Genomic DNA, 14,277 nt, shown 5'->3' with positions numbered 1-14,277 from the left:
ACTCTTTCTTTGCTTTCTCATCAAAAGGGGATATTGAGACTCCTAGGCAGGATGGTCGCCAGAGGCTGTGTGCCAGCGTGTGTATCAGGCGCCTCCGGTGGGCCTGGTCCACACTTCCTGGGCCAGCCTTAGAAGCCACAGGACTTGCATCCTACATGGCACTTTCGGGGGTCCACCCCGGAAGACGTGATTTCTGGGCTGTTCCAGGGAAGGGCCTGGGGCTGCGGATCCTGAAAGAGGTGGTTGTCTAGTGGCCTGAATGAGGGTTCCACGAGCTTGTCCCAGCAGCACTCACGCTGACCTGCCTTGGTTTTCACATCTCCCTAGAGCCCTGGGAGCTGGGAAAGCCCAGCCCGAAAACATTGAAAACAACAAAATGTTCCTGAGTTATTTATAAATGAAACCCAGCCCCTGTTGGTTATGTATGTCACTCGCTTTCTCCGAGGACTCAAAGAATCGGACGAAGGGCTCCGTCTCCCTCACGAGGCTCCAGGGGGTGGGAATTAGTTTCCCCAGTGTCACGCACTTGGCACCTAGCTCCTGGGCTGCTTTGATACCTAATAATACCCCAGATTGTGAAAATGTCCTGACTCGCTTTCCTTTCTGTGTCGGGTAGTTTCTGTTTGGTGGGAAGGTTTCATAAAATGTGAGTGAGCCATTGCACTTCTGGTTTCTTCTCTTTTCACTTTCTGTCTGCTTTTGCCTGGTTCCCTGACCTAAGGTTGAAGAAGGATTCAGCTATTTTTCTTCACCTCGGACGTGATGCCCATCCGCCACCCCGGTGGTGTTTTTTGTTTTGTTTCTTCTTTTTTTCCGGTGTTTTCTTCCTCCAAATCCACATATACACGCTGGGTTTCCATGGAGACTGCTCCCACCTTCCCTCAAAGTGGTCTGCTCAGCCCTGTCGTGGCCTGGTCTAGAGAAGGGTCTACAAGGCCCCTAAAAATAATGTTTTTTGTTCTTTTTTTTAAAAAAGAGGTGTTCCCGTTGTGGCACAGCAGAAACGAATCTGACTAGGAACCATGCCATGAGGTTGTGGGTTCGATCCCTGGCCTCGCTCAGTGGGTTCAGGATCCGGCGTTGCCGTGAGCTGTGGTGTAGGTCGCAGACGTGGCTCGGATCTTATGTTGCTGTGGCTGTGGTGTAGGCCGGCAGCTGTAGCTCCGATTCGACCCCTAGCCTGGGAGTCTCCCTAGGCTGCGGGTGCAGCCCTAAAAAGCAAAAATAAATAAATACATTTTCAAAAGAAAGAAAAGACAAACAGAGTTTTTCTCCAAATATGGCAGAAAAATCAGTCTGGGAAAAGCCAAAAAAACATAGGTTTGTCCCTGGACTGAGGCGTGGTTCATGCTTTCCGCTGAGAAGTTTGCATATATGCAGTTTTCATTCTTGATGCCATGAGGAATAGATTTGGCCAACAGATCAGTTTTGGCAAAATAAGGTAAAGGGGGAGTTCCCATCGTGGCACAGCAGAAACGAATCCGACTAGGAACCATGAGGTTGCGGGTTCGAGCCCTGGCCTCTCTCAGTGGGTTAAAGGACCCGGCATTGCCGTGAGCTGTGGTGTAGGTCGCAGACACGACTCGGATCTGGCGTGGCTGTGGCTGGGGTGTAGGTCGGCAGCTGTAACTCTGATTGGACCCCTAGCCTGGAAACTCCCATGTGCTGCAGGTGCGACCCTAAAAAGACAAAAAAACAAAACCAAAACCAAGGTAAAGCACCAAAGAGGCCCATTCCTTTGCAGACCGGGGCTCCAGTGTCTTCACCCCCCTCTCCCTCAGCACCCCCAGGCCACTCTCCTGACGAGGCATAAGCAGTGGACACAGCCCTGGGGCTAAGGCTCTGGGAGGGGCCTCTGGGCTCCAGAGGCCTCTGCAGGTGTCCAGCTTGGAGGTGACAGTGTCAGAGCTGCTTGGGACCTCTGCTCTCCAACTCAGAAGAAGCCTGAGGCCTGGGTGTACTGCGTGGCTGGCCTGAAGTCGCACAGGGGGAATGAAAAGCCAGATCTCTGGAATCCAAATGCTGTGCTCTTTCCACACTCAAACCATTTGAAGTCACAGGATCAGGCTGCTGGCAAAGCAAAGCAAGAGGATTTAAGAGCCTGGCTGGGACGACCACTGCCCTGAAGCAGCAGCTTCCGCTGTGCCAGGGTGCTGAGCGCATATAACCACAGAGCTTTGTAGAGCTGAGCTGCAGAGGCCTTTGAGCACTTGTTTGTTTGTTTGTTTGTTTCTTGCTCATGCTCATGGCACATGCAAGCAGCATGTGGAAGTTCCTGGGCCAGGGATGGAATCTGAGCCACAGCAGTGACAATGCCAGGTCCTTAACCTGCTGTGCCACCTGGGAACTCCCTGAGCACTTTTGATACCACAGCGCTGAAGGAGGCCTCCCACTGCCCGCCTGGCTTCTAAATGTAGGTTCCAGTCCTGGCGGCCTCTGGCCCCAGCTTGCAGGGGCTGCTGAGGCAGGAGCTGCTGCTAAACACAGGGTGGAGTCTTTACCCAAACTCCTGGGAGAGCTCAGGTGCCATCCCAGCCCTGCCCTCCAGGCCTTTGCTGTGGACGCATGGCATTTGGGGACTTCTGGGGAAGAGCTTAATCACTTGGCACGTGAGAATTTGGCCTTCTTCTGTGATACCATCAAGGGTCCCTTGGCAGGGTTTTGGGGTCTCCTTATCTGCACTTGAAGGGCAGGAAGACCACAGAACCCTTTCCAGAGCTGGGGTCAAGCCTCCATCTCCTGCACATCCAGCCTGGCCTGCTGCCCCTTGGTCCCAAGACCTCGCTCTGAAACACCCCCCTGCCCTTTGGTCATTATGGCAGCAGAATTGGGATGGTCCCAAGATTCCCCACCCCGTGCACACACTCGGTGTAATTCCTGGGTCCATGAATATGATGGGGTCACTCCTGTGACAGGTCATAGCTTCTTTGCTTTTTTTTTTTTTGATAGCTAATGGTTTGGGTTTTTTGTTTGTTTGCTTTTTGTTTTGTCTTCTGTCTGTTTTTCTTTTTTTAGGGTCGCATATGGAGGTTCCCAGGGTAGGGGTCGAATCACAGCTGTTGCTGCCAGCCTACACCACAGCCACAGCAACTGGGGATCTGAGCTGCGTCTGTGACCTACATGCCCGAGGCTTAACCCACAGAGCAAGGCTGGCAATTGAAACCACATCCTCATGGATACTAGTCGGGTTCGTCAAACCACTGAGCCATGACGGAAACTCCAGGTCATGGGGGTTTTTTGCTTTATAAAATTTTTAAATTTTTTTTCTTTCTTCTTTCTTTTTTTTTTTTTTTTTGCTTTTTAGGGCCACACCCATGGCATATGGAAGTTCCTAGGCTAGGGGTCAAATCAGAGCTACAGCCACCGGCCTACACCACAGCCACAGCAACATGAGTCCAAGCTGTGTCTGAGACCTACACCATAGCTCACGACAATGCCAGATCCTTAACCCACAGAGCAAGGCTGGGGATTGAACCTGTATCCTCATGGATATTAGTTGGATTCGTTTCCACTGAGCCACAATGAGAACTTCCTGATAAGTCACATTTGATGGTACAGTTGATTTTATTTTTATTTTTTATTTTTTTGGCTGTGCTCACAGCCTGCGGAACTTCAAGGGCCAGGGGTGGAACCCGTGCTGGAGCAGCAACCAGAGCTGCTGCAATGAGAATGCCGGATGCCTGCCTGGGAGTTCCTGTTGTGGTGCAGTGGAAACAAATCCGACTAGGAGCCATGAGGTTGCGGGTTTCAATGCCTGGCCTTGCTCAGTGGGTTAAGGATCCAGCATTGCCATGAACTGTAGCATAGGTCGCAGATGTGGCTCGGATCCCGCATTGCTGTGGCTGTGGTGTAGGCCGGCAGCTACAGCTCCGATTAGACCCCTGGCCTGGGAACCTCCATATGCCGCAGGTGCGGCCCTAAAAAGGCAAAAGACAACAAAACAGAACAAAAGAAACCAAACTGCCAGACGCCTAACCTGCTGGGCCGCAAGGGAACTCTGGCACAGCTGACTTTAGGTAGATTATCCAAGTGGCCTGACCTCATTGCCTGAGTTATTTATTCATTTTTGCTCTTTTTTTTTCTTTTAGGGCCACACTGGTGGAATCAGAGCTGGAGCTGCCGGCCTACACCACAGCCACACAACACCAGATCCTTAACCCACTGAGTGAGGCCAGGGGTCAAACCCACATCCTTATGGATACTAGTCAGGTTCATGACCACTGAGACACAATGGGAACTCCTATTTATTCCATTCCTGAGGCATATGGAAGTTCCTGGGCTAAGGGTCAAATCGGAGCTGCAGCTGCCGGCCTACACCACAGCCACAGCAACATTTGACCTATGCCGCAACTTGCAGCAATGCTGGATCCTTAACCAAGCTGCGCAAAGCCAGGGATTGAATCCACATCCTCACAGACACTGTGTCAGGTTCTTAACCCACTGAGTCAGGATGGGAATCCCCACACCAGCTCTTTCAAAGCAGAGAGTTTTCTCTGGCTGGTGGCAGAAGTCAGCGCCTCCAAGTGCAAGAAGGAGGTGCCATTGTTGGCTTGATGAGGGAGGGGGGCCATGTGAGAAGGATGTGGGTGGTCCCTAGGAGCCCAGAGCAGCCCCCAGCGGACAGTCAGCAAGGACATGGGGACCTCAGTCCTATAGCTGCAAGCACGGAATCGTGCCAGTCCAACAAGGACGAGCGTGGACGTGGATGCCTGCCAGGGCCTCCAGGCCAGAACTCAGCCTGGGCAACACCTGATTTCAGCACTCGAGACTCTGGACTTCTGACCTGTAGAAGCGTAAGCTAATAAATGACTGTTGTTTTAAGCTACTTAGTTTGTGGTGGTTCGTTGTGCAGCGTAGAAGACTACTACAGCAATGGATTTAGCCTTTTGTCAACAGTGTATTTGCTTGGCTATTCCTGGCAACAGGAAATGAAAAGAAAATGAACCTAAAATGATCATGGAGTACCAGTGATTGAGAGAGGGGATTATTTATTTATTTTTCTTTCATGTGTGTGTGTGTGTGTGTGTCTTTTTGTCTTTTTAGGGCTGTACCCACGGCATATGGAAGTTCCCAGGCTAGGGGTCCGATCAGAGCTGTAGACACCAGCCTACACCACAGCCACAGCAACTCGGAATCCAAGCCTCGTCTGCAACCTACACCACAGCTCACGGCAATGCTGGCTCCTTAACCCTCCGAGCAAGGCCAGGGGTGGAACCCAAGTCCTCACACCTGATGCCAGTCAAGTTTGTTCACTGCTGAGCCACGACAGGAACTCTATTTTTCTTTTTATGGCCGTACCTGCAGCATTTGGAAGTTCCTGGGCTAGGGGTTGAATAAGAGCTGCAGCTACAGGCCAATGCCACAGCCATGGCCACACCAGATCCAAGCTGCATCTGTGACCTAAGCTGTCTATGCTGCAGCTTGCAACAACGCCAGATCCTTAACCCGCTGAGTGAGGCCACATTCTCACAGACACTATGTCATGTTCTTAACCTGCTGAGCCACAGCAGGAACTCTCTGGAAAGCAAATTTTTTTTTTCTTTTGTCTTTTTGCCTTTTTCTAGGGCTGCTCCCACGGCATATGGAGGTTCCCAGGCTAGGGGTATAATCGGAGCTGTAGCTGCCGCCCTACGCCACAGCCACAGCAACGCCAGATCCGAGCCGCAGTTGCGACCTACACCACAGCTCACGGCAACGCTGGATCCTTCACCCACTGAGTGAGACCAGAGATTGAACCCACAGCCTCATGGTTCCTAGTCGGATTCGTTAACCACTGCGCCACGACGGGAACTCCTCCAGAAAGCAGATTTTAAAGTGAACACAGTAACCTGGCTTCACACACACACACACACACACACACACACACACACGATCAGCCACTACTGAGATAGTGTAGCATCAGGGACAAGTCCTACATGTGTGAGCTCTAGCGAGACTCAAGGTCTCTGGGACCAGCTGTAAAACGGGGCTTAAGGAAAGCAGCCACCTCCTGGGACTGAATGTGAATACGCAGAGGGCACGAAACAGCAACACTGACTGAGGGGTTACAGGAAATGTCCAAAGCGCCACCCTTGCATCAGTGGAGGTGGGGCAATTTTGGTTTACTTTTATATACATGTGGGTTTTTTGGTTGTTGTTTTTCTGTCTTTTGTCCTTTTTAGGACTGCACCCGCGGCATATGAAGGTTCCCAGGCTAGGGGTCTAATCAGAGCTGTAGCTGCCGGTCTACGCCACAGCCACCGCAACACCACATCCGAGCCGAGCCTGCAACCTACACCACAGCTCATGGCAACGCCAGATCCTTAACCCATTGAGCGGGGCCAGGAATCAAACCGGCAACCTCGTGGTTCCTCGTCAGGTTCGTTTCTGCTGCACCACAGTAGGAACTTCTATATACATGTTTTTAATTTTTTTTTTTTTTTTTTTGGCCCGAACTTGCGGCATGTGGAGGTTCCCAGGCTAGGGGTCCAGTCAGAGCTGCAGCTGCCGGCCTACACCACAAGCCACAGCCACGCCAGATCTGAGCTGCATCTGTGACCTATACCACAGCTCACGGCAATGCCAGATTCTTAACCCACTGAGAGGGTTAAGAGGCCGGGGATCGAACCTGCATCCTCATGGATCCTAGTCGGGTTTGTTAACCGCTGAGCCATGAAGGGAACTCCCTGTATTCATTCTTTTTCAGATTATTTTCCCATAAAGGCTATCAAGGAGTATTGAGCAGATTTCCCTGTGCTATACATTACTTCTCTATATTGTCCAATTTTTCTTTTTTTGGTCTTTTTTTTTTTCTTTTTAGGGCTGTACCCGAGGCATATGGAGATTCCCAGGATAGGCGTGGAATCAGAGCTGTAGTTTGTGGCTTACACCACAGCCACAGCAACATGGGATCTGAGCCACGACTGCAACCTCACGGCAGCACCGGATCCTTAACCCACTGAGCAAGGCCAGGGATTGAGCCTGTGTCCTCAGGTTCATTAACCACTGAGCCACAGTGGGAACTCCTATATTGTCCAAATTTTATATAATGGACATAACTGATTTTCTTAACTGGGGGGAAGAGGAAAGGGGGAAAAAATGCTGAGGGACATTCTGTACAATGTCTATACTGTCAAAAATGTCAAGGTCTTTAAAAACAAAGTAAGGCTGAGGATGGTTCCAGATTAAAGACTAAAGAGACTTGGGAGTTCTTTAGGAGGACGCGGGTTGGATCCCTGGCCTCGATCAGTGTGGGTCAAGGATCCGGCGTTGCCGTGAGCTGTGGTGGTCACAGATATGGCTCGGATCTGGTGTTGCTGTGGCTGTGGTGTAAGCCGGTGGCTACAACTCCGATTGGACTCCTAGCCTGGGAATCTCCATGTGCCATGGGTGTGGCCCTAAAAAAATAAGGTACAGACCTGACAACCAAATTCGAGGCATGACTGGGACAAGCGGGAACCGCTCGAAAGTGGACCACATGCCAGATCCCAGCGTTGCATCACTGTCACCAGGCCTAAATTTGGTAACCATGCTGTGGTTGTGTAAGAAATGTCATTTTTCTCAAGGGATGCATGTTGAAATACTTAAAGAGTGCGGGGTCGTGAGCTATGTAGCTTACGTGTGGAATGGTTCAGGAAAAAAAATGTGTATGTATGTGACAGAGGGAGAGAGAGAGCCAATGTGGCAACATGGGTAGCTACTCTGGTGGATGTGAGCCAAGGGTATATGGAGCGTCATTGCACTTTTCTTGCAACTTTTCTGAAAGTTTCCTAATTGTCAAAAACAAAAAGAAAAAGGCTTGCACCAAGGTACCGCTGCTTCAGGCACCGTGGGGTCCGTTGTTATGCCATTTGCTGCCTCATTAGCAGCGGCACCAAGGTCCATTTACAGTGGACTGGACAAAGCACCTGGATTCTACTCTTACGACGGAACATCGCTGGCTGCGAACAACGTGAACAAACCGCGGCGACAGAGGACACAGCCGCAGGATTCCACTGACATAACGAACCGCGACCACCCCAGGCAAAATGAACACATCGTTTTTACCTGGCTGGTAAACCGCAGAGAAAGGCAAGGCAGTGATTCCGGTAAAGGTCAGCCTTGTGTTTCCCTGGGGATGGGTCACCAGCAAAGACTGATTGCGCCGCCGCTGCCTGTAGGGGGGCTGACCGTCGCCGGCGGGCGGGCAGGGGCCCGGGAGGGGCGGGGACGGCTGCTGGGGTCCGGGCTGGGGAGGGAGGGGCGGGGAGGGCGGACCCCGCCCAGCGCTTGTGAGATGCGGTCCCGGGCGCCCTCTGCTGGTGGCCACAGATGCATGGCTGGCGGAAGAGCCGGCACCCCCGCAAGCCCACTCCTTTTTTTTTTTGGTCTTTTTGCTTTTTTCTAGGGCCGCTTCCCGCGGCATACGGAGGTTCCCAGGCTAGGGGTCGAATCGGAGCTGTAGCCGCTGGCCTACGACAGAGCCACAGCAACATGGGATCCAAAGCCGTGTTTGCGACCTACATCGAAGTTCACGGCAACGCCGGCTCCTTAACCCACTGAGCGAGGCCAGGGATCGAACCCGCAACCTCATGGTTCCTAGTCAGATTCGTTCACCACTGCGCCACGACGGGAACTCCAAGCCCTCTCCTCTTTGATGCACCGCTGTCCCTGTCTGTCACGCCACTCCTTCCCCTGCAGAGCTCATGACCTTTTTTTCCCTGGGCTTCACTTCAGCAAAAACTGAACTCAATCTCTACCTTTCTTTTTTCTTTTTGTCTTTTTAGGGCAGCAGGTGCGGCATATAGAAGTTCCCAGGCTAGGGGTTGAAGTGCAGCTGTAACTGTCGGCCTATCCCCCCACAGCCACAGGAACGCCAGATCCGAGCCTCGACAGCGACCTAACCACAGCTCATCGCGACACCGGATCCTTAACCCACTGAGCGAGGCCAAGGATCAAACCCACGTCCTCGTGGATGTTAGTCGGGTTCATTACCACTGAACCACAGTGGGAACTCCCACACTCTACCTTTCCCAGGGAGCCTTTCCTGATCTAGGCCACCCAGCTCTGACCACTCCTTTCCCCATCGCCTTTTCTTTGAGGTTGGAACCAGTACCACATTGTTCACAAATGGGCAGTGATGGTGATGAAGACGGTGGCTGGCATTTCTTGAAGGCCTCCTACATGCAGCCGTGGTGCCGCCCTCTCCAGGCATCTGCTCCCCACCTCCCCTGAGCACCTTCGTTCGATGAACGTGGTCACTGCTTCAGCGGACATTTCTTTGGCACCTGTTCTGTGCCACTCTCCGAGGCCACAGGAAACAAGAAATCAGTGCCTGCTGCTCCCGGGGAGTTCACAGGCTGAGGCAGAAGAGCAGGTGTGGGTGATGGGATGTGGCGGAAGCTCTAAGAGAGGCCACGAGCATCCTGGGGACCAGCGAGTGGGGAGTGGGCGAAGCTGGCTCTGGTGGTGAACAGGCGGCCTCAGGATCCTGGCGAGGCAAGACGTGCACAAGCCCACCCCAGGGCCTGCCGGAAAAAGGGCACAGGTCCACGGTGATCAAGGAGCCAGTCAGAGGGAGCTGGGTCTGCCTTGCACAAGTTTCCTTTCTTTTTTCCCTTCTTTAACTTTATGGCCGCACCTTCGGTATATGGAGATTCCCAGGCTAGAGATAGAATTGGAGCTGTAGCTGCTGGCGTACACCACAGCCACAGCAACGCCAGATCTGAGACGCATCTGGGACCTACACCACAGCTCACGGCAATGCTGGATCCTTAACCCACTGAGTGAGGCCAGGGATCAAACCCGAGTCCTCATGGACACTAGTTGGTTTCTTAATAGCCACGACAGGAAGTCTTGCAGTCTGATTCTTAACCCACTCTGCCACAGCGGGAACTCCAGGCACATGTGTCTAAGAGCCATCAGGGGCTGTGTAGAGGCACATGGAGGAGGAAACCCAGAGCAGGAGGCTGCCTGCCCCCCACTTCCACCCTAAGCCAGGACTCTAGGTCTGGGGCCCCACAGCTGCAGGGTCGGAGTTCAGGTCCCTTCCGTTCGGCCAGTGTCCCGTGGACACTTACTGTGTTGGGGCTGCCCAGACGAGGAGGATGAATGAGTCCTGGACTTTGCCCTCAAGGAGTCTGGGACCAGCACAAGGATAAGATAAGCTCGCAGAGCTCTGAACCCTGCAGTGAATGAGATAAGGCGGCTGTGGGAGAGGCCCACGGAGCTGGGCAGGTAGAGGAAGGGGGCAGAAACCTCAGCCAGGGAAGGAGCCTCTGAGCTGGGCCTCCACAGAGGGACCAGAGCAGGCGGCTGAACATGCCGCCTCTTCCCCCAAACAGGTTTCTGTCAGATACCTCTCGAGGCTGTGGAGATTAATGTATGCAAGTGCCCAGCGTGCAGAAAGGGTCCAAGAACCGGTTCCTGTGATTAAGCAATTTGGACTGTATTCCCAGGTCTTGTTACCAATGTTTAAATTCTAATTTTTTAGTAGCTGAAATCTTTTTATTCAAATAAAACTAGCTCAGATCTGGCTTGGCTGTGGCTGTGGTGCAGGCCGGCGGCTATAGCTCCGATTCAGCCCCTAGCCTGGGAACCTCCATATGCCGCAGGTGCGGCCCTAAAAAGACAAAACAAATACAACAAATAAAACTGTTCCCCAAAGCCCATTTTATAAAAAGCAGGCAGGAGTGAGGCTACCGCGGGGAGTTGGGGCAGGGCGTGGGGAGCTGGGCTGGGCAGCCTGGGGAGAAGAGCCTGGCAAGAGAGGAGAAAGGGCCGGGGGTGGCCTGGGGGCTGGAGGACTCCAGCACAGGCTGGAACCTAGAGTCCTGGGCTCCCCTTGGCCACACTGGCTGGTGGTGGTGCTTCCTCAGGGTGCCAGATGGAGGCTCAGGACCTGTTTAGACAATTTCCTGAGCACACACCTGGGCTCGGCTTGGGCTGGGGGCTGAGCTCATAGGTGGTGGGGAGAGCAAACACTGGGAGAAACACAGGGTGCCTGGGTGCCTGGCCAGCGACTTACAGCTTTAGGAAGGCTTCCTGGAGGCAGCAAATGCTTGGGCAGAGCTTGGAACAGTTATTAAAAGTGAGCCTGTCAGATCCCACATTGCTGTGGCTGTGGCGTAGGCCAGCAGCTATAGCTCCAATTCGTCTCCTAGGCTGGGAACTTCCATATGCCGCAGGGACGGCCCTAAAAAGGAAAAAAAGATTTGGGAGTGCCCGTCGTGGCTCAGCAGAAACGAATCTGACTAGTATCCATGAGGATGCAGGTTCCATCCCTGGCCTCATTCAGTGGGTTAAGGATCCTGCATTGCTGTGAGCTGTGGTGTAGGTCCCAGAGGTGGCTTGGATATGGTGTTGCTGTGGCTGTGGTGTAGGCCAGCACCTACAGCCTGGATTTGACCCCTAGACTGGGAACCTTCATATTCTGTGGGTTGCGGCCCTAAAAAGAAAAAAAAAAAAAGTGAGCCTGGCAAAAAAGCAGGGAAGGGTGTTCCAGGCAGAGGGAACAGCCTGGACAAAGCACAGTCAGTATAGGTGGGGACCGAAAGCAGTTTGCGCTCAGGAGAAAGGAAATGGAAAAGTGGAAATGGGGAGGAGGGGGCTGGGCCTTGATTGCTGCACTGAGACGGCGAGTCTTCGTTGCCCACTGGACACTCCTGTCCTGCTCCCCCCGCCCCCCCCAACCCCCGCAGGTCCTGGAGGCTGGCATTGAGGCGAACATACCTGTGACCTATGGAATTGGCAGCCAGAGGGGAGATGAGAGCACTGGCTGTCAATTCATAGGTCAGAGCCCTGTGCACTCGGTCTTGGCAGCCTGCCGACAGCCCACCACCCTGCACCATCCTGGGCCTGGGATCGTGGCTGTGGGGATCCCTGCTGGTCTGCTGGACAGCAGCCACCTCTCCTCCTCCGAGGGCACTGGCCCCCACCCCAGATAACAGCAGCCCCACTGGAACTAGTGGGCACTTCCACATGGAGTTGCTGTTACAGGGGGTGGCAGCCAACTGGAGGCCTGGGCCCTGCCTGCCTGGCAGCTCCCTTTGGGCAGCCTCTGGGGAGTAGAGCAAGCCCACCCACTGGGCGCCCTGGGTCTTCATGGCCCCAGGTCCATTGTCTTTTTATTGAGACTCCTTATCATCGAGGGCCCACGCCTGGAGGCTGATGCCAGCTCTCCTTCTCTGGGCGAAGTCCGGTCTCAAGCCCAGATCTGCTCATAAAGCTGGGAGTGGCTCCAGTTTACAGCCCCTGGCAGCCTTTGCCCGCTCCGACACCCCCGCACCCTCTCTCCCCAAGTTCCTTGTTTCCTCGTTTCTTTCCAAACCAGAGCTGAGCCCCTGTTCCAGGTTCGGCTGCTGCGGCCTCCACTCCCTGCCCTTTGCCCACCCTTCCTGCTGCAGCCACAGGGCAGAGGGACAGGGATGGACGGCTGGGCATCTGACCAGCTCCGGGGCCCTCTGAATGCCCAGATTCCAGATGGCCCCATATATGAAGCTGCAGATGAGATGGAAAGAGAGAGGGGCGGTGGGAGAGGGGGCGAAAGTGGGAGAGTGAGGCCCAGAGGCCACAGGAGAAAGAAATGAGAGGCACAGGCAGAGACACCGGAGAGGGACAGAGGAGGGGGAGGGGGAAGGGGACAAACGGGGAACTGGAAACCTGCCGTGGAACGCCAAGAACCAGGCTGGAAGCCAAGGTCCATCGGGAAGAGCACTGAGCGCCTCGGTGGCCTGAGAGCTGAGTGATCTCGGGCAAGTGGCTTAACCTCTCTGAGCTGCCGCTGCTTCCTCACACGCCAATCAGGGCTTGTGAAGCCCCCCTGCACACTGGCCAGCCACCCTCCCTTCAAGCTTTGGGTCTGGCCCCCCAGCAGGAGAGGAGGGAGGGTTGGCTGGGGTCCCTGAACTGGCCTGAGGTCCCTGGGGTAACAGCCTTTTCTCCTGCAAAGCGTGTTCTCACCCCACCCCCCAGACAGGTTCTGGCCCAGGGGACCTCAGTGACAGTTACAATGCCAGTTCTGCCGAGACCTAGGGGACATTTTGGAGACTCCAAAGACTTTGGAGAGGAAGAGCTGGGACTCTGAGCTTTCGGAACGGACCTGAGCTATATTCTGCTTTTGCAGCGATGGAAGCCAGCCCTGGGAGGCAAAGGAGGCTGCCCAAGGTCACAGAACAGGGCCTCGGGGGCTGCCTGGACTGACTGGCTCCCTGAAGTGGGGCTCTCCCCCCGGGGAGGCGGCAAGGTTGGCTGAGGGCAGGAGTCCTCTGCAGCCACCTTAGCCGGTGACCCCCAACCCCTGTCCCCAAAGCTCTCAGCAGATCCTTCGAAAGTTTTCCCGGGCAAGACCCAGTGCCTTGTCTGGTTTGGTCTGGCAGAGGCAGCGGCAGCGGCAGCAGGAGTCCTGACCCCCTCACCCCACAGGTGGAAAGAGGCCCAGGGGCTGGAAGGGACTTCCTAGGGTCACCCAGCAATTGCCCAGGTCCCTTCCTTTTTTCCTCAGCTGGGCTGGGCTCAGAGGCACCTTGGGGACAGAGGGGCTGCAGGGTTCTGACCGCCCGGGGGAGGCTCTTACCTGGGTGCCCGCTGGCCCTTGAGGCACAAGGAGGAAGTGGGGCCCCCCGGGCCCAGCGCCTTTTGAGCCGTTGGCCCAGCCCCTGGCAGCGGTTAATGATTATCCTGCCGCCTGTCAATACCGATCACAAGTGCGGTTCGAAGGGCATGAAACCCTGGACTGTGCTCGCGGGCAGGGTGGGGCGGCCCCAGGAAGCACCAGGCTGGGCCCCTCCACCTCTCCCGCGGGATCGGACCCTGGCCCTCAAAGCCCATCTCCCTCCCTCCCCGCACAGCCTCTGTGGCACATGACCGCGGGCAGGGAGGACCCTGGGGGTCAGAACAAAACTGCCCTGCTCACTCTGTGCCCAGATCCCCCTCACTGAGGAGGGGCTGCCAGGGGCACAAAGGGGAGCTTTGCTGGCCTGAGAGGTCTGCAGATGAGCCCAGCAAGGAGCGGCTTCTCTAAGTCTCTGGCTCTTAACTTGGGCATCAGTTTCCCCATTGGGGAGCATGCATGTGATCGGAGCAGCCCTTTCTGCCTAGTTCACAAGAGACAACGTAGGGACTGTTGCTGGTGGGGGCAGAGCATAGGTAGCAGTTTTCTGATCCCACATGTTTCCGTGCAAACATCACCCTCAGGACCCCTACCAGCCACAGGGCTACCCCCAGGGTCCCTCCCCTTTCAGTGGCCTGGAGCTGGGACCCCAGGGCAGAGTTTCCAGTCATCTGAAAAGCCTCTGCTAAGGATGGCAGAGGTAGCCTCTA

The 14,277-nt window shown here is 54.5% G+C and overlaps 1 long non-coding RNA gene across 1 annotated transcript; it reads right to left on the bottom strand.

The window, feature by feature from the left end:
* Positions 1–8,333: 8,333 nt before the first annotated feature.
* Positions 8,334–13,852, bottom strand: LOC125124987 (uncharacterized). The gene is made up of 3 exons (XR_007134344.1): positions 13,532–13,852; positions 10,038–10,142; positions 8,334–9,598 (listed from the first exon to the last, which is right to left on the bottom strand). It is a non-coding gene; the product is annotated as an uncharacterized LOC125124987 (long non-coding RNA).
* Between the last annotated feature and the right edge of the window lie 425 nt (positions 13,853–14,277).

Source organism: Phacochoerus africanus, chromosome 4, assembly GCF_016906955.1.
Source record: "Phacochoerus africanus isolate WHEZ1 chromosome 4, ROS_Pafr_v1, whole genome shotgun sequence".
NCBI lineage: Eukaryota > Metazoa > Chordata > Mammalia > Artiodactyla > Suidae > Phacochoerus > Phacochoerus africanus.
Note: the sequence above shows the minus strand (reverse complement) of the source record. Positions and strands in the feature narration are given on the sequence as shown.